This window comes from Schistocerca gregaria, chromosome 4, assembly GCF_023897955.1.
Source record: "Schistocerca gregaria isolate iqSchGreg1 chromosome 4, iqSchGreg1.2, whole genome shotgun sequence".
Taxonomy (NCBI): domain Eukaryota; kingdom Metazoa; phylum Arthropoda; class Insecta; order Orthoptera; family Acrididae; genus Schistocerca; species Schistocerca gregaria.
Genome location: NC_064923.1, coordinates 765048386 through 765070027, shown reverse-complemented (window position 1 = coordinate 765070027; position 21642 = coordinate 765048386).

The following is a 21642-nucleotide window of genomic DNA, read 5'->3' as shown; positions in this document are numbered from 1 at the left end:
TTTGCTTGTAGAACTTCACATATGATCATGTTATTGCATTATTTTCCCGCCTTCTATTTTTTTTGTCTTCAGTGGTATTGGGATGGGTGACTGGCACGAATACTATTTCTACGTTTAAGCTGCGCTGGAAATTCGCACATCAAGGTGTTGGGTCTGTCCATTTCTACAACTCTATAAGGGTGTTACGAGGAAGTGCCGCAGACGAGACTGAGGACGACATTTTGGCGCTGTTCTGTAAGGGATCTCACCCACGTTGACTTCAGGACAGCGACATAACAGCCTCCATATAAGGGAATCGGTACAAATTCCTGTGAACGGCCTCACAAAAAAAGAGAAGCAAGAAATATAATGACTCCTCAAATCATAGTGCGTTACGTTGCGTTCGTCAGTATTGAGTATGCACTTTAGTAGAGTCGCAGGCATTGAGTGGGGATTCTTCAGGGAAAAAATAGCCTGTCCCCAGATTAGAGCAGCAGGAGGCAAATGCCCCCCCCCCCCCCCCCCCCGGGCTCTCCCCGCCCACCCTTCTGGACTCTCATTCTAACATTCTGCGTGGTGTCTGTTTGTTCCAAGTCGTGTCTCCCTACCACTTTCGCGCAACCTGGAACCTGCTGCTGGTAAGGAGACGCCAGACCACACATGACATGTAGAGTTCAGAAGAGTTCAGTGAGACTAGCGATGATATAACCAAATACTTATTGATTTAAGCGTCAGCTCCGCTGCACTCCCTGTAAAAGAATCTTAATACTAACTAAATTTAGTGGAAGGGGTTCAAGGCTTTCCTATTTTTAGTTAGCTGGTAAGTTTACCATTGGAAATTTTATTCTACTCACAAAACATTGTTTATAAATTGAGCTATTGATAAAAGGGAATATTTTAATACAGGATGATAAAAACCAACTGCGTTCAACAAAAATGTGAACGAATATTCCCTGAATGGGTTTCCAAGTTCTACAATGGATCGAAGGATGACCTATGCCATATCACATCTATAATCTAGGTTTCAATTAAGTTTCACAAAAGAGAAAACTATCAAAATGGTCTACAGTGACCCTCAATTATCATTAATTACTTATCTAACTTGTCGTAAATTACAGTGGCTGATGTGGCTTCTCAATAAATATATAACAGAAAAATCATCGCGTTTCAGATTTTAGCTGACGTAGCAAATGTGAATACCATGTGCTTCAATTGACGATCGACACTAGTATTACGTAGAAAGATGAGACTTCTGCAGTTCTGAGTGAAGCCGGATGCGATAAAAAATGTGGCATCGCGTGCGTTCATTACCTTGTCGGTGTTCGTCATGGGGTGGCGGCCGGCGCAGCTCCATCCAGCTCACTGTCTCTGAAGCAACTCTTTTCTAACTTCTCCTTACTACAATTTACCGAAGTTGGATTAAAAAAAAACTATCTGGCTGTGTTTTCATCTGGCCAGTGAGGCTCTCAGTGTTAACCTTAAGGTCCACCTACAAAAATTCTGTCTATCCAATGAGAAACGTTATACTTTTCGTGGTGGGGCAATGTCTTTAACATTTGCAACGTAACAGAGATGCGAAGAAGTCTCACGCTAAAACTTGCAGCTAGTGTGGCCCTTTTAGTGTTATTGTAAGGTCTATACTGTTCTTCTGGAGGGCTCTAGCTTTTAACATGGGCAAGGGGGTGGTCCTAATGGTTAGCTGGAAATGTGGGTGTCCGTCCCTTATCGTAGGGCCTTCTAGCTTAACACGGTTCTGCTCTCGGCTTCTGTTCCCGTTTCTCCCCTTGGAACTGCGTCTGTCTCATGGTGGGAAGGTATGACATGCATTTAGGCATTCTTGTGTTATTCTGTGGTATTCCATTTTCTCACTCGTTACTCTTGGTTAATTTAATGTCACGATTTATTCGAAGCTATGTGACATACTACTGGATTTGCTTATCATGTCAGGATTTGCATGGAAGGTGTTGGATTTGCCTGACACCTTGCATATCACCACCCTTCGAACTTAATTTTTGCACTGATTTTAGGCAATGATTGGATAATTGTGTAAGTCAGTCAAAAATTATTCCTTTATCTAAATTTTGTTGACTACTGTTCAGCCATGTTATTCTGGTTCTATGATAGTTTGTATTACTAATTTATATTTTTATATTCTTCGACATTATTCTCAAAAAATATGTTTACATTGACAAGAGAAGAATATTTTTATGCTATTATTATTATTATTATTTATTTTTAATTATTTTCTTTCTTTACTTAAGTGTGAAGTTTGTTTTTTAAGAAGTTTGTTATCGAAAGTGAGCAGTCTTTCACATCGGTTACCTTAGAAATATTTTTTTTATAAGTGTAGTAATTAAGTAAAATCTATTCCTAGCACATTTTCTAAATATCATGTACAAGTAAAATGTTTTTGTTTGTAGACACTCATTTCAACATTGTTACACTAACAAATAACAATTATTTCCAAGAATTGCTTTGACAAAGAAATATACACACACAAGTATAGAGATATTATCCTAGCAAATGGTACAAATGTTAAAAAAGGGAAAACATACGAGATAATTTTTTAATATTTGTTTTTATAAAGAGAAAATAAGTAAAATTTAGTTATTCTTTTATTTTTATGAGGAGAAAATAAGTGGCATATAGTTTTAGTGTTTATTATGCCTTACTTTTGTCCTTTATATACTGTCCATTTCACAACTAATGACTTATTTTTATCGATAGTCTATTTTTTACTTAAGTCCATAGTCAATGACTGTTATTTTGTTGTTGATTAGCTGTCTGGTGTGCTTAACTTATTTAGTTTTTCACACATTTCTTTTGCACAATTCCTACATCACATAATTTTATTTCACACATTCACACAATCCTATGAATGTTTAAGCATGAGGTTGGCGAATGTTTTTGCACGAAGGTGATGGACTTGAGCAAGATGGATGTGGGCAAGTATTTGATGTACAGCTTCATTCTTCGTTCTTTGTTGGCTTTGAAAGTGTGTGTTGGTGTTGTGGAGGTCCCATAATGGAATGGAGCTGTGAGTGCAGAATCTCGTGGTTTACTGGCTTTGTATGCGTGAAAATCATTGTTATGTGTCGCTGAGAGCGGTCGTATTTCGTTGTAATGCTTCGCAGACGACTAGTTTACAATAGGATAGGGATTTGGGAAGGTATGTCGTCTATTTCTCACCCATCTTCTTTCTTGGTCTCAATCTTACGAATCTTCAACTTCTGTTCTTCCTGCTTTTTCTCTGCTTCTTACTTGATTCTTGGTTCTCCTCTGGGCAGGATATGGAAATATTTATTGATAACTAGTCGCTTTGAAGTTCTCCTCTTAGTAACAGTTTGATAAATTGTTTGGGCGTGTCATTTTTACTTTGTGGAAGTTTTCTTCAGTTTCGTGCATCAGCGTACGGTTTAATAGCAGTAGTGTGACTTTTACATATATTTTTCTGCCAATGGTGGCTTGCCTAAGTGGTCTTCTCGTCGGGCCGTTTTTTGATCGCTCCACTGAGTCGGGGCATCCTAAGACCCTCTTGGCTTTCCTTGTTCTGTCACAGCAGGGTTTCGCTTAGCGGGCAGATTTACTGCCCACATCAGATACAAGGGCCCTCTGTTGGTCTCGCTGTCCTTTCCCTTCTCTCGATGCTTCTGCCTTGTAGGAATCGTGTCTTGCTAATTACTTCCTTTTCTTTCTTGATACTTCTCGTGTTGCAACTTGTGTGTCGTTGCATCTGGTATTTGCTGGAGTTTTTACAATGGTTCTTGCAAAAAGTTTTACTTATAATCATCTAACATGTGTCTAGTGTCTACATTGTTTTACCCCTTCTTAAAAAGTTTTACAAATTTCGGCGCACTTTTCATGTTACAATTCTAAGATATTTTGAGTCTTAACTTCTACAAGAATCCTCAAATTCGTTTTTTATTTTTGTGTAATGTCATGGCGCATATCATTTTAATATTTCATGCTGTTGGACTATCTACGCTTTATCCCTTCTCCTTAATCTATGGTACTATTGGTGTTATTTTTTGTTTTTGTTTTTATTGAAACTACTTTCTTTTTCCCACTTTCCTCTCTTCGTTCTTCTTTCTCCTGACGATCTTATCTGCAACATAATCTTGAAATATTGTGCTGATTATTTACCAGTAATAAAATTAATCTTCAAACCTTTTGATATGGCTCACATGGTGAAGTCCTAAGGCTTTGCCTGTTTTACTTCAAACTTGTACTGAAAGTGTTTAATACTGCCAATCTTAGGTAAAAATACCTCTGCTTTATCTCGTAAAATACCCTCTAATTCTCTTTTACTGTGTTCCTAAATACCTTGAACTTCTTACAATTTTTCGTCGATTTCTTTATGGACTTCTAACATGAGTTGAGGCGATTCCCCCTTTTGTGCATACCATTCTAATTTTTCATCCTCTTTATCTCATGTCGTTCTTAATTGTTTGTTTATAACTGGTATTTCTTCTAATTTTAGCTTTTCCTCAAAGAGAAGTGTGGCATTCTCGAATGTTACGCTACCTTTCCCCATGTCTATTATCATTCATCTCCCATTTAAAAAATCTGCGGGACTAACATTCAGAAAAGAAAAGTATGTTTACTTTCATATACATAGTCATTATTATTATTATTATTATTATTATTATTATTATTACTATTACTATTATTATTATTACTATTATTATTATTATTATTATTATTGATTGTTATAATTATTTTTTATTGTTATAATTATCATTGTACTACTGTTATAATATCTATTTTTTTCATTAACATCAATACTGCATAATAGGCTATATGTCCTTAATGTTAAGTAGAAACTGTAACTCGTTCAATCTGAGTATGCCGGGTTAGGTGTAAGAGAGGGCCTGAAGGCCCTAATCTTGCCAGGTAAAATAAATGCATAAATAAATAAATAAAATAAAATAAATAATCAAATCTACAGTTAGTTTAGGTATAATCACGAAGTTGGCTTCGATCTTTTGACCTTGGCACAAAAGAGTTAATCCTGTTTGTCTCGTAACTTCCGCAGCATTGTTTCTAATAGGACCTCTTACTTTAATCTTACATGTTTTCAGAACTGGCAATTCCTCATCGACATTACACTGCATGAATAAATTTTCTGAGATCGCAGTCAGTTCACTTCCGCTATCAATTACAATACTGACTGGGATATGCTTTACCATGGCCTTCACAATTGGTTGAATTTGAAAGGGTTGGTTCTGTTCTTCTTCTTCTTGCATCAACGAATCCTCCACTGAATCATACATCAGTTTTTTCAGGAATTTCCCCTTGTGAATTCGAACTTTCTGTAGGATAAGCTTCGACTGCTACTTCTCTCTCTTTTATTTCCTCTTCTCTATTTATTCCTTCAATTACGCTTTCTTCAACATCCTCTACTTTTTCGTCATCCTCGTCTATCTTCTCCTTCTTCGTCGCTACTTCCACATAATCGCGTCTAAATGCTCAAATTATCGCTTTATAACTTCCTTCATTATATACGTTAGGTTGTGTGCCCACTCGTAACTTATTTTCAACTTCTGTCGACTGCGCATTATCCTCATTGAATTAGCTTTCCCTGGTTTCCATCTCAAATAGCTCTGCAATACTCATTACATCGTCCTTTCCTCCTACATTCGTTGTGCATGCCTCTGGCAATTCATCTTCCTCGTCAGTATTCTCCCAGTTAATTTCGTCCCAACACGATATTGTTATTTTCCTGTCTTCGTTTTAATCTGGTCCCTGCGGATTGGTTTCTTCCTCCTTCTATTCTCGGGATAAGGTATTTACTTCTCTGTTCAAGGTGCTGCAATTGTCCTGGGTCGGTGCGTCATTCCCTTTGGCATGGACGCTTAGATGTCAATTCGAACGTTTATCGGGGTATTGTGGTTTTACCTCCACCTCTTCTATCTTTATTCTCTTTTCTTACTCCGCTTGTTGATATTGGTTTCTTTGTTGATAATTTGTCTGTCTATTGGCGCTCCAACACCCGCTCCGATTGTCGTTATTCCCTCTGTAACAATTTTTGCCGTTCTTGGGTGAATTATAGTTATTGCCATATTCCCTCCTAAATCCATAACCGGTTCTTTGTTGAAATCTTCTATCGTTTCTTGGTGCGAAGTTGTCACGTGGTTCGTAATTATTGTTTCTTCGTACTGTGTCTTGTGGATTCCACTGCTTTTTGCTTTCGTTTTCACATGCGCTTCGTCTTTTTCTTTCATCATCTTCCGAAAATATGAACTCTAGTTCCCTTAGAATACCTTTAAATGCTTCGACGTCATTGCCTCCGCGACCTACTAATAATTGCTGGTATTTCAATGGTAACTTCATCGCGCATAATTTCATCAACTCTCCGTCACTGTATGGCACATCTAAACATTGATTTTTGTTTGCCATTACTTCGAAAAATTTCACGGGACTCTTCTCTCCTGAATTGTCAAAATATGGGTTCTGTAATAATTCGTACTTCACTCTGTTTTGTGCTTCGCTGGACCAATATCGTGATAGAAACGTCTCTCTGAAATCTTCGTACGATCGGCATGTCGCTGCAACATTCTGCATGGTTTCTGCGAATGTTCCTGACATGGGCGCACGTATAAAGTCTAATTTGTGTGCTAGCGTCCAGTGTTCTGGTAATCCTACTCGGAATTGATCAATAAAAGTTCGTGGATGTAATGAGTTTCCTTCTCGAAAGTTTTGAAATTTTCTGACTGTGAGGAAATGATCATTGTCATAGTTCCATATGAAATTCGCGATTCTTCGCCACTTTTGTTTCTGATCATTTATCCCGTCGTTCTTTCCGGTTGTGGTAGATCCAATGGATATTGTCCACTGTAACTTTCGCCTACTCTTGCGTAGTATCGTTGGAGTGGTACGCAATAATTTTCTTCCATCGGTTGTGAACGTGTAGCTGAATGCATTACACTGTACTCTTCTCGACCTGGCTTTCCATTGTCAGGTAATTGGTTCGGTATCTTGTCTGGCTAACCTTGCCGCTTCATTGCACGATCCAAACTGTCTTGAAACATACATGTGTGGTTCTGCATGTGTTTGTGTTGCCGTTTGTTCATCAAGAATTTCGAAACGTGTTTGTTGCGGTGCAGGCTGTCTGATTTCACGTATGTTATTTTCCGCCTATGATTGGAATCGAAAATGCGTGATAACTTCTTCAATTGCTAGTTTTTCCGGTGCTGTTACAGATGTGGTTACAGACTCCGTGCTTGTTCGATCCTGTTCACTACGCTCTTCCTTGGTTTGCAACAACTCTGTTCGCAATTTCTGAAATTGTCGCTTCGTTTTCGCTTCTATTTTGACTATGCCGTTATCATATCTTTTCAGCGCTGCTTTTGTGATACGTTTGTGTAACACACTGTTTTCAACAATTTCACGCGCTATACCTGCTGCTTGTGTTCTTTCTTGACTTCTCCCTGGGCGTTGTTACGTAATGTTTTGCTCTCGTCCTGAGTGTCATTACGCAATGTTTGTACGTCCGCTTGAACCTTGTCAATGTCTGTTCTCAATTGATTGTGACCTGTTACTAAGTTTCCTATCATTTCTAAAGATTCTTTTGCCTCGTCTTCAATATGACTTAGGTGTAACTGAATTTTTTTGTTTTGTTCTTTAATCTCACTCATATGTTTCGTGGTTTCTGCAATTTGTTTCGTCGTTTCTGCATTCTGAATTTTAATTTGGTTCGCAATTTCTTTATTTTGTCTTGTCATGGTTTCTGTCATTAATTGTAATAATTCTGCCAGATTGGTGGGTCCTATTGCGTTTCCATCCGACGTCCTACGCTCTGTGTTTTCGCCCAATTGTTGGTTTGCAACCGATTGCATTAAACTGTGCGGTGACGTGTTTCTGGTCGCATTCCTTGTACTCTGTGGTGAGGGAGCTCTGATTACTTGTACTATGGGTTCTACGTATCCAAGACGCAAGTTCGAATCCTTATCGACTGTCTCTCTACTTTCCTGCTCCTCTGTCGTATGCTGACGTAGGTTTTCTGTGCCTTGGCGTAAATTATCCTCGTTATGGTGCGTTATCTGTCCTATTTCTTGCGATACTGCATCGTCTGTTGTACTGTCCTCTATTCTCTGTCCATCTTCATTTTGGGTCTCTACCTCAATTCGGTCAAGATCTCGATCTGCCATTTCTAACCTTCCCGAATCCCTTATTTTCTGTTTTAAAAGCAATTCACGCGCCCTTCTTCGCGTCAACATGCGCTCATACGATGTCACGCGTTTCATAAACTTTTTGCACACACGATTTGACAATCCATTCACTTACTTGTTGGGTCATAACCAAATTGTTAACGATGTATCCGCCACCTGCGCGCTTGAATTGGAGAGAAAACTTAATTGTAACAATATTAAAATTCATAACTTAATTATGCTATTGTCTCTGCTAAAATGTCTCACGTTCTATTGAATATTTGCTTACTATCTATCGCTGCAGCTACTGTTTTCGAGTATTTATAGCTTTAGGAAAAAATGTACTACGAAAATTTTTCAACAGGATATTTTTCGGACCTAGTTAGGCATGTGGTCGACCTTCAATCATGGTATTTTACTATCCTGGCGGGGTCGCCATTCGGTAACATTCTGCATGGTGTCTGTCTGTTCTAATTCGTGTCTCCCTACCACTTTCGCACAATGACGCTCTGAGCCTGTTTTTTAGGGAATTGACTAGTTTGAACCTGGGACCTGTTGCTGGTAAGGAGACGCCAGACCACACATGACATGTAGAATTCAGAAGAGTTCAGTAAGACTAGCGATGATATAAACAAATACTTAATGATCTCAGCGTCAGCTCCACTGCACTCCCTGTAAAAGAATCTTAATACATTACTAAATTTAGTGGAAGGGCTTCAAGGCTTTCCTATTTTTAGTTAGCTGGTAAGTTTACCATTGGAAATTTTATTCTACTCACAAAACATTGTTTATAAATTGAGCTATTGATAAAAGGAAATATTTTAACACAGGATGATAAAAACCAACTGTGTTCAACAAACATGTGAACGAATATTCTGTGAATGGGTTTCCAAGTTCTACAATGGATCGAAGGATGAGCTCTTCCATATCAGATCTATAATCTAGGTTTCAATTAAGTTTCACAAAAGAGAAAACTATCAAAATGGTCTACAGTGACCCTCAATTATCATTAATTACTTATCTAACTTGTCGTAAATTACAGTGGCTGATGTGGCTTCTCAATAAATATATAACAGAAAAATCATCACATTTCAGATTTTAACTGACGTAGCAAATGTGAATACCATGTGCTTCAATTGACGATCGACACTAGTATTACGTAAAAAGATGAGACTTCCGCAGTTCTGAGTGAAGCCGGATGCGATAAAAAATGTGGGATCGCGTGCGTTCATTACCTTGTCGGTGTTCATCACGGGGTGGCGGCTGGCGCAGCTCCATCCAGCTCACTGTCTCTGAAGCAACTCTTTTCTAACTTCTCCTTACTACAATTTACCGAAGTTGGTTTAAAAAAAAAACTATCTGGCTGTGTTTTCATCTGGCCAGTCAGGCTCTCAGTGTTAACCTTAAGCTCCACCTACAAAAATTCTGTCTATCCAATGAGAAACGTTATACTTTTCGTGGTGGGGCAATGTCTTTAACATTTGCAACGTAACAGAGATGCGAAGAAGTCTCACGCTAAAACTTGCAGCTAGTGTGGCCCTTTTAGTGTTATTGTAAGGTCTATACTGTTCTTCTGGAGGGCTCTATCTTTTAACATGTGCAGGGGGTGGTCCTGGTGGTTACTTTTCGTGGTGGGGCAATGTTTTTAACTTTTGCATCGTAACAGAGGCTCTAAAAAGTCTCGCGCTAAAACTTGCGGCTAGTGTGACACTTTTAGTGTTATCGTAAGATCTATACTGTTTTTCTGGACGGCTCTAGCTTTTAACATGTGGTGGGGGTGGTCCTGATGGTTAGCTGGAAACGTGTGTGTCTGTCCCTTATTGTAAGGCCTTCTAGCTTAACACGGTTCCTCTCTCGGCTTCTGTTCCTGTTTCTCCTCTCGGAACTGTGTCTGTCTCATGGTGGGAAGGTATTACATGCATTTAGGCATTCTTGTGTTAGTCTGTGGTATTCCATTTGCTCACTCGTTACTCGTATTACTTTGGTTAATTTAATGTCACGATTTATTCGAAGCTATGTGATATACTACTGGATTTGCTTATCATGTCAGGGTTTTCATGGAAGGTGTTGGATTTGCCTGACACCTTACATTATGTTACCTGGTTCACCTACCCAACGGTTGTTCTAATTTACATGCCCGCCAAATAACCGATAATTACTCTAACACGTTCATATTGAGTCTATTTGCCAAATAAATTAAATCGTTTCACTATGAAAACCAGTGCAATTGCATTATAATGCGATTCAGATCTAGTGGACACTATATACAATAATTTAAATATTCTGCAGAACATCAAATATGTAACTGATTAACTGCTTTCATTTTGGGTTCTTCTTGTACACCCGATAGTCGGATGTGTAGATCGACTTTAACATTACAAAAAATCTTGCATCTTTGTCGATGACGATTACAATTGCAACATTATGAAGTAGGGCAAACAAGGAGCTTTTTCATATTGTACTCACAGGTGTGACAATTATTGAACTATGCGAAATAAAATCTTCATAGCTTCTGAACGATTTGCGATAGGACTTTCAAACTGAAGGTTTGATCGCGGGGCATGACGGGAATTACTATGCGCATGCGCGGTTTGGTTTAGCGGCGAAGCCCATTCCATTTGGATGGGTTCGTCAATAAATAATGGGTACATCTGGGGGACCGAGAGTCTGCATTTCGCGATCGAGAAGTCGCTTCACAGTCAAAAGGTGAGCAATGTCTAGTCACGGAATAATCAGTGCGATTTTCCTTGATGGTAGAGTGACTACCGAACGGTAGGTGAGGGCTTTGGAAGATGATTTCATCTCCATTATCCAAAGTGACCCTGAGTTCGACAAGATGAGGTTCACGCAAGACAGACCTCGACCTCATCGAAGCAGGAGACTGATGTCCTGGAGGAGTACATTGTGGATTGTTTTCTGGCTTTGATGTACCCAGAGGCCACTGGCATGGACCTCAACACATGCGACCCTTTTTGTGGGGCTGGATTAAAGACGAGGTGTACAGCAATAACCCAAAAACCGTTACTGAGCTGAAAACAGCCATTCAGGAGGTCAACACATAATCGATGTTCCGACACTTCAGCGGATCATGCAGAATTTCGTTATTCGTTTGCGCCAATGATGGCGGGCGTATCGAACATGTCATAACCTAAATCCGAATACCTATAGTGGCGTTTACATGTTGAATAAAGTTTATGCACACCGCAGTTTGTGACTAACTTACGTTTTTTTCATGTAGATCCATCATTATGACCCTGTGCATTGTAGCAGGAAGGATACGTGATTAAATTTGTATGCGTTTTGGAGGTGTTCAGGGTGCGAAATTAGGAATACAGACTCGCCACCTCTGGAATCAGCGGGTCTCTAACACAATTGGCCATCGAGTCGAACTGAGGTTGGCTGACAGTTAGAAGCACGTCACTCCATCTCGTATTAACGCTACGCCAGAGTTCGTCGGCGGTAGCGGCTTGAGAGTGCTGGCGTGCCAATCTGTCAGCAACCCACGAGCAGATGTTTTCGGTCGGAGAACGTGGAAGCCGAGGCAACAGTGAAACACCCTCTGTATGGAGGTAGGACAGTACAGGTAATCTGCTTTCTTGCGCCTTCCTGAAAGATAACTTCACGGAAATATGTTACACAGCGGAGCATCCATAGTCCTAAAGACATCAGAAATGTTACTCCTGCCGCCGATTGACCAAGTGCACGAATCAGAAATGACAATGCTGTGCACCCAGCGGCACTCGGTACTGGGCCTGTCTGACGAATGCATCTGGCAACGTTTGCCCTACTCGGAGGTTCCAGACGAGGATACTCCCGTCGTTATTTTGTACGCGGAATCGGCACTCGCCTGAGCGTAGGACTTGCCGCTTCCAGCGTCGTGACTGCGGCGCGCTGACCGCCGGCGCTGCAGTCTGCGCTGCCGCCGGCTCAAGAGGGCCACCACAGTGGTGGGCGTACCGACAGTAGGTCGTGCTGCGGACGTCGTCATCATGTCCGCCCACTCGCCCGACTCGGTGCACACAACCCAGTTCTCTGATTTACGGTACGTGGCGTGGCTGTGGGATCCTGCACGTCTCATCGAGTAGTGGGTCTTTCCTCTCCGGCGTTAGGCGCGTGGGCCTGTTGCATCTGTAATTCAGACACCATTGCCGAGTGAGAGACTCGACGAATGATCTTTCTTCATATACAGAATGTAGACGGCGTTACTGTTGCATATTGTGTTTGGTTTCGCTGAAATGCTGATCATCTTCATAACCAAGCATGAAGAATGCTTCTTAGGAATTTGACACCCGTTGCATTCTGCCTTCATGGTGTTTAATTTACAGGCCAGCAGTGAACTTTAATGAGAATAACGGAACTGTTTGCATCAAGATGCTCTTAGCGTTTTTTCTGCAGGCACGAACACACTGTTGTTCTAAATAAAAGCAACAAACCGCTGCTTTCCCCATCTGTGGGTAATTAACTACACAACCATAGAAACTGACAACAGATGTCCGTACGATCCTATACAGCAACGGACAACGACGCCATCGATAACGTCAGTGCACCCATCGAACGGGGTAGCATTTTCCAGGTACTCCCACATCCACAATCTCTGTGTACACAGTCGCAGACGGTGCAGTATGGCCCTCTAAACACGCCTACCAGACTCTTTCTAGTGGAGGGCCAAAGGAAGAATGGAAGCAGGATAGTGGCAAACTGATCTGGTCCGATGGCTTGATGTGGATCAATCTGTTGTTTCTCGGATGTCGCTACAGTTTGTAGAGACCGCAGCTGTATCCCGAAGACCAGGGCATGATCGACCACACGTGACATCAGAAAGAGACAACCGTTATTTGGCTGTAAGGACACGACGGTGATGCCCTAGTCCTGCACAGCAGCATCCACCTGCACGCAGCACCCCATGGACGTGTTGTATCGAGGCAAACAGTGCACAGAAGGCTTCGGCAGAGTGGCCTGTAGGAGACCTGACGCGTCTTCACAGAAGGGAACGTCTAGAGTGGAGCCTTCAACGTGCTACCTGGACTGTCGAATACTAGGTCAATTTTCTGTTCACAGATGAGTCCGGATTTGGTCTGGAGAGTGATTCTCGACGGATTGGCATCAGGGGAGAGCGCAGAACACGATCTCGGGATCCAAACATTGTGGAAAGAGGCCGAGATCGAGGGGGATAGCTAATGGTGTGGACAGGGATTATGTTTACCACTCGAACTCCTCTCCATGAAATAGTGCCGATGAATCGTCAAGGTTTAACAGCTGTCAGGTACCGAGAGGAGGCCCTGGGACCTCATTTGCTGCTGTTGCGAAATGCTGTGGATCCAGACGACGCATTGATGGACGATAATGGCCGACCTCATTGAGTACGGCTGATTGAGGTTTCCTTGGAAACGGAAGATATTGCACACAAGACTTGCAAGCAGCTCTGCAGGGGAATGGGCGTTATTGTCTCAACATGATGACATCATTCACAGCATGTCCCGTCGTTGTCAGGTCTGTATTTCTGCCAGAGGTGGTAAAATCCCATAATGATAACATTAACCAATTGTTGGAACGTGTGTGAAAATCCGTTAAGATGGAAAAAGCGAGCATTGTTGTCTAACTTATACAAGTTGCAATTTGCTTGCGTTCTCTATTCCTTACATTGTTTCTGATTTAGTATCACCTGATTATACTGTTTCGTTGCAAATTAAACGTTGTTGTTGTTGTGGTGGTCTTCAGTCCTGAGACTGGTTTGATGCAGCTTTCCATGCTATTCTATCCCGTGTAAGCTTCTTCATCTCCTAGTACCTACTGCAGCCTACATCCTTCTGAATCTGCTTAGTGTATTCATCTCTTGGTCTCCCACTACGATTTTTACCCTCCACACTGCCTCCAATGCTAAGTTTGTAATCCCTTGATGCCTCAGAACATGTTCCACCAACCAGTCTCTTCTTCTTGTTAAGTTGTGCCACAATGTCCTCTTCTCCCCAATTCCGTTCAATACCTCCTCATTAGTTATGTGATCTACCCACCTAATCTTCAGCATTCTTCTGTAGCTCCACATTTCGAAAGCTTCTATTTTCTTCTTGTCTAAACTATTTATCGTTCATGTTTCAGTTCCATACATGGCAACACCCCATACAAATACTTTCAGAAACGACTTCCTTCCGGAGATCCGAATGGTGGACTATTTTACCTCCGGAATATTTTACCCAAGAGGACGCCATCATCATTTAGTCATAGAGTAAAGCGGCATGCCCTCGTAAAAAATTACGGCTGTAGTTTACCCTTGCTTGTAGCCCCTCGCAGTACCACAACAGCAAGGCCGTTTTGGTTAGTGTTACAAGGCCAGATCAGTCAATCATCCAGACTGTTGCCCCTGCAACTACCGAAAAGGCTGCTGCCCCTCTTCAGGAACCACACGTTTGCCTGGCCTCTCAACAGATACCCCTGCGTTGAGGTTGCACCTGAGGTACGGCTATCTGTATCGTTGAGGCACGCAAACCTCCCCACCAACGGCAAGGTATATGGTTTATGGGGGGGGGATTAAACGTACCTTGCAAAATTTCCGTTGTCGCTTTAATTTTGCACACAAGTGTAAATAAAACATTGATTTAATCAAACAAGTAAGTGATCATTACCTTTGCACGGTATTCCTCTCGTTGTTAAGACTACCTAACGATGATCTCACACAAAAATTCGTGAAGGAAAAGTGAGCCATTCTCTGTTTAAGTGCAGTTTTGCCCTAGAACAGTCTTCTCTTGGTGACAGAGCATGGCTCCAACCTCTTCTTTTCAAATCCTTCATTTCACAATTATCGAATAGGACCTAGTACAATAACATTCCGTTGTTATCTAGGGACATTTATGAATTAAGCCAACCGTACATTTTAATTATCGGTCATTTGGTAATTTTGTTAAAATGGTGGATTGTCTTGTAATAAGTTTTGTGTTTAGGTTCGATCGTCAAAAGCTATATCCAATTGATTACACGAAAGGCAAGAGCATATTTGTCTCCAAATGTTAAACCGAAAGGCGATTATTTTCATTTATAAGTTATGCAATGTCAGGATAACCTAATGGCAGAGAGCCAGCAGTAGTGGCCGAGCTGTTCTAACCGCTACAGTCTAGAACCCCGCGACCACTACGGTCGCAGGCTCGAATCCTGCCTCGGGCAGTTAGTTAGGTTTAAGTAGTTCTAAGTTCTCGGGGACTGATGACCACAGCAATTAGTGCTCAGAGCCGTTTGAACCAACCTAATGGCAGAACAAACTGTCGTCATGAGATTGGGTGATCCAACTAAACAAATTACCCTACTTAATTTCTGTTAGTTTGTGACAGTATTTCGTCTTTAGTTTGTTTGTTCGTGGTCTTTAGATACACTCTTTCGCTCATAGCGTTCTGACACCTCAGAATATTGCGATCGTGATTTGCGGAGAAATGTTTTGTGCGCTGAGAAATAAACCTCATTTATTCGTCGTATGGCCTTTTATGTTTTATGGTCTGTTACATGTAACTTCCAGTCAGTTGATCGCATCCGGACGTCAGTTGATAATAGCATAAAAAAAGTTCCGACCTCGTGCTCACCTATCGTCCAATAACAGGAAAAAAATGAGGGAAGAAGGCACCAGACCCATAATAAGAAAAATAAGTAAATCGAGAGGGTGACGTAATCCCGTGCTTTATCAAAACTTTAAAATTTATACACTTCATTAAGTTTAACTAAATTTCATCATCGTTATTAAAACTGGTGGAAACGAGAAGTAGCTACAGAACCAATTAGAGCGACCAAATGAAGTTGTTATTATTTGAGGCAGTGAACTGTGATTAACGACGTTTATAGGTTCTTCGACTGCTCTGTCTTTTTTGTTTGCCGTGATTATAGTTTCTGTTCCCACTTTGGTCGTGGCAGCAATTAGACAAATGGAATGAAGTTATTATTGTTCACGAGTTTAGTGGACTAAGGACCGCGATTACAGACTTTTGTTGCTTGTGCCTTTGTTTCTTTTTTGCTAGAAGTATTTCAGTTTCTGGGTTCTTTTCTGTACACCTACCTGCACGATAAATGGTGCCTTGATTTTATTTGTTTGTGGGGGAAACAGACGTTTTAATATAAGTCACCGAATTCCGCATGGTATAGGAATTTTTTTTTTCTTTTTTGTGTCTATATGTCCTTCCTATAACCAGCTATTGCTGTACGTTCATTGCGTACTTGGCCATCGTATTTTTTCTTTCTACAAATAATAGAGGACTGAAGAATCTCATTATTGAGTAAGCAGAAAAGTAATAGAGATACAGGGTATTACAGTTGAGGGACTAAAAAGTGTAAGGTATAGTAGAAATTGTTCAAAGATTCAAATATTTTTCGCACTGCGCATTGTAAGGCTTAAATCTATGGGAGAAGGATGAAACAGAGCAAGTCAACTAAAAGTTACGTAAATACACTATAAAAATAAAATAAAAACGACGCACCACGAAGGAATTATCCGAATGGGACGGAAATCTGAATATGTGATGTACATGTATAGAAAAACAAATTATTACAGTTTCAAAGCTTCACAAACAGAGCAAGTCAATAACTCGTTGGTCCATCTCTGACCCTTATACAATAAGTTATTTTTTTTTTTGGTTACACGTCATGTTCGATCGGACCAAATTGATGAGCAGGTCTCCAAGGTCGTGGAACGTGTCAGTACATGTAATTACAACATAAGAGTAATAACAGATAAAAATATAATGTTTATGAACTCAAATCCGATCCAAATGCATGTTGGGTATCTACCGAGTATTAATTGAGTGAAAGCTGCTTGTTCTTGGGAATAAGCTGATGTTGTTAACAAGAAACATCAGTAAAGAATATATATATTGAGAGTCCAGTGTCAAAATACCCAGACTAGTGGACAGGAGTCGACAAGATGTTCGCGAACTTACACCACTTATTGCCCGAACCGCCAATTTCTGAGCCAAAAATATCCTTTCAGAATGTAAAGAGTTACCCCAAAGTATAATACCGTACGACATAAACGAATGAAAATAAGCAAAGTAGACTAATTTTCGTGTCGAACGATCACTTACTCCAGATACCGTTCGAATAGTAATAATGGCAGCATTAAGTCTTTGAACAAGATTCTGAACGTGGGCTTTCCTCGACAGTTTACTATCTATCTGAACACCTAGCAATCTGAACTGTTCAATTTCTCTAGTCTAGACCCATTCTGTGAAATTAAAACGTCAGGTTTTGTTGAATTGTTTGTTAGGAATTGTAAAAACTGAGTTTTACTGTGATTTAGGGTTATTTTATTTTCTACATGCCATTAACTTATGTCATGAATTGCACTGTTTGAAATCGTGCCAATGTTGCACACATCATCATTTACTGTCATCAGCGAACAGAAATATTTTAGAGGTACCCATAATGAAAGAGGGAATATCATTTATATAAATAAGGAACAGCAGTGGCCCCGACACTGATCCCTGGGACACGTCCCCCATTTGACTGTACCCTATGTAGACCCCACATCACAGCCATTCTTAACACTGTCTGTTGTTAAAGTAAGAGGTGAGCCAATTGTGAGCTAACCCCCGTATTGCGCAACGCTCCAACTTCTGGAGCAATATTATGTGATCAACACAATCAAACGCCTTAGTTTAATAAAAAAATATGACTAGCTTCGAAACCTTTTGTATAAGCCATCCAGTACCTCACAGAGAAAAGAGAATATAGCAGGTGTTAAACGACTTTCAAAACCAAACTTTACATTTGATAGCATATTATGTGATATAAAATGATTAATTGTCCTTACATACATAGCCTTTTCAACAACTTTAGAAAGCACTGGTGGCATAGTAACAGGTCTAAAATTGTCTACATTATCCCTTTCTGCCCTTTTATAAAGCGGCTATACTACTGAGTACTTTAATCATTCAGGAAAGTGACCATTCCTAAAGAAAAAAATTACAAAATTGGCTGAATACAGGGCTAACACGTGCAGCACAGTACTTTAATATTCTGCTAGGCACTTCATCATATCCATGAGAGTCCTTAGTCTTCAGAAATTTAATTACTGACTGAATCTCCCCCTTGTCCGTATAACAGAGGAGTATTTCAGATATCAATCTCGGAAAGACAGAGATAGTTGTATGATTCACTGCTGAAATTAAATTGTTATTTAATTCACCAGCAATGGTCAGAAAATGAATGTTAAATACTGTACATATATCTGATTTATCAGTAACACACGTATTTTTACTACGAATTAATTTTATATCGTCGACCTTGTGCTGCTGACTAGACATTTCCTTCACAACTGACCATATGGTTTTAATTTTATCCTGTGAATTAGGTATTCTATTTGCAGACCACATACTGTTTGCCTTGCTAATAACGTTTTTAAGCAAATTACAATACTGTTTGTAATGGGCTACTGTATCTTGATTGTGACTACTTGTAACATTTTGATGTAGTTCCCACTTTGTTCTACATGATATCCTTATCCTACCAGTCACCCCCCGGGCTGCCTATTACTGCTAGTACCCTGTTTAGAACGTTCAAGTGGAAAGCAACTCTCAAAGAGCATGAGAAATGTGTCAAGGAAAGCATTATATTTGTCATCTATGTTATCGGCACTATAACCATCCTGCCACTCTTGTTTCTTGACAAGGTTTAAAAAACTCTCTATGGCTATTGGATTAACATTGCTATGTAGATTGTAAAAGTCCTAAGGTTAGTTAGGTTTACGTAGTTCTAAGTTCTAGGGGACTAATTACCTCAGATGTTAAGTCCCATAGTGCTCAGAGCCATTTGAACTTAGTTGGAAGAAACATAGTCTGGTTCAAATGCTTCAAATGGCTCTGAGCAGTGTGGGACTTAACACCAGAGGTCATAATTCCCCTAGGACTTAGAACTACTTAAACATAAGGAACCTAAGGACATCACACACATCCACGCCCGAGGCAGGATTCGAGCCTGCGACCGTAGCAGCCGCGTGGTTCCGGACTTAAGCGCCTGGAACCGCTCGGCCACTCTGGCCGGCAAAACATAGTCTGCCTCAGAATTGAATTTAGGAGATCTACCAACATTCTTTTTCTTGCATCATAATACACAAAATGTATATTGAAGTCACCACATATAACTAATTTCTGGTACTTAGTATAAAGTGAACCAAGAACCCTCTCTAGCTTGAGCAGAGTTAGGGGTCTTACACACAACAAAAATTAGAAGTTTAGTTTCCTTAAATTCAACTGCCCTGCACAACATTCAAATATCTGTTTAGTGCAGTGCCGTGATAGGTCTGTGGACTCAAGTGGAATATTGTTCTTTACGTTCTTGGCCACCCCAATGATCCGCAAGAAACTCCTTGAGAAACAGCGAGCTAATCTGTATCCTGGTGAAAGAAGGCTCTGAATTGTCAAATTATTTAATTATTTTACCAATTATTATTCCAATAATTTCAGAATCATCATCTATAAGCAGTTCACTAACTTCATCTCTAATACCTATTATATTTTGAATAAATATGGTAATTCCTTCTCTACTTGGAAACGTGCCGTCCTGTGAAGGTGATTACATGGTCAGAGGGACTTCCTTTAAACAGGTATACCTATCAGCTGACTTCAGTCTAAAAAAGTTGCAGCTGTAACACGAACTTCTACAGGAATTTTCCATTTTTTATGCTGCATGGCATTGACTAGTAGAGTTGTTGGATGTCCTCCTGTGCCAAATTGTGTCCAGTTGTCTCCTTATATCCTCAAACGCCGTGAGACGGTTGGAGAGTCCTCCCTATAATGTTCCAAACGTTCTCAAGTGGGGAGAGATCGGGCGACCTTGCTGACCAAGGTAGGGTTTGGCAAGCACGAAGGAAGCAGTAGAAACTCTCTCTCAAGGGGGGGGGGGGGGGGACTTCCTTACAGAAATTGTACGTCGCGGGTGACAAAGAAAAGGGGTCTGCTAGGAAAAGGGAAGGCACCCATGCAGGTTGTCCGGCCTTATGGCGGGTGACAGTCAGGCCAACATCCCACAGCTGTCCGGGGCGTCTCCCTACACGCGTTTGGCCTGAAACTTCATTGACTGCAGCAGAGCTGCACGCAGTGCTGAGTACTGATTCGAACTGAGCAAGGATGGGCAGCGAAGGTGAGTGTGCAGACGACTCGGACAGCGCTGGCGGACCAACGTTAATTGTCGCCCGCCGTATTACCCGACAACCAGGAGTAATGGTCTGGTGCAGAACCCCTTCGTTTGTCATCCACGGCACACGCACAACTAGGAGATACGTTGATGATATTCTACTCTCTGTTTTGTTGCCCTTCATAGTAAGCCACTCTGGGCTTATGTTCCAGCGAGCCCACGGCGAGAGTTTCTGCCACAACTGCGGGAGAGATGTGTCATCCTTTTGAAACTGGTGACTGCTACCAACAGAAAAAATTGGTGACTGCTATCAACATAAAAATTTGTTCTCTTCCTTCGGGGGTCGTCAGTGCTTCAGGTGAAATTTCCGACGAGTGGTATACTTTCAGCTTCTGGCGGTCGCGAAAATGGAGACAAACGGATACCCAAGTGAAGTCGTAAGAATTGGGTTTGTAACTTGAAACGCCTTGTAATAAACTATCTCAGCATCTTTACGTCATTCTTCTTCTGCCACGTAAGACGATGGACTTCGTAAAATGGAAGAGTCGGACTGTCTGCTGTCTTCCGCACCCTTATAACTAGCGCCTAAAGTCTGATTTCCCCCAGGCCAGAATTATGGCGGCTATTTCCGTGGCCGGACGGACTGGTGAAGGCGTTCTCTTGTGACTGCTACCTGCGCCGTCTCACCCAAGCGACGCGCCGTGTCATTCACATAAACGCCTCTCGGGGGAAGGCAGTATCCCGTCTTCTGGAAGGCCCTAGCTCTCTCCTACAGCTCTAACGACTGTGTTTCCTCATTAAAACCGAGCTGCTGAATGGGATTTTGTGACCTTCGTCTCGAAACTAATTTTAACAAGTCGACGTTCGCATTTACAAAACGTAACGTCTTAATTATGCTGCTCCGGTCTGCTCACATTAGCTTTAGTAGAAGCCCATTTAGTTATTCCAGGAAACCGACAACAGAAAACACAGCTTCAATATAGATGTCTAATCAGAAAAAGACGCCCAAATTACTTGCCGTCGTCTGCTGGCAGAGAACCTCTCTTTCGGAAAATAGACCTACTGTTTTACGAAAAGGTACTAGAGACCTATAAATGATCTGAGTTTTAGGCTCATTTACGAAGATGACGCTTTAGACTTAGACATTTCTATAAGGGAAGATCGTGGGCAAAAGTGAAACCGTAGTATCCTTCTTGTGCATTTGACCAACTTGGATAGCTATATATTCTTATGCGCGTGCAGATTACAGAGAGAGACTGTAACGTGTCAAAATTAAATTTGAACTGTTTCGTGTCGTTACGTAAATAACGCGGTCGTTTCAATCCATTAGGAAAATTTCCTGTAAGTCAATACCGCAATTAGACTCTTACTTATCTACAGAGTTACATTTACACTTACACAATCATGATTT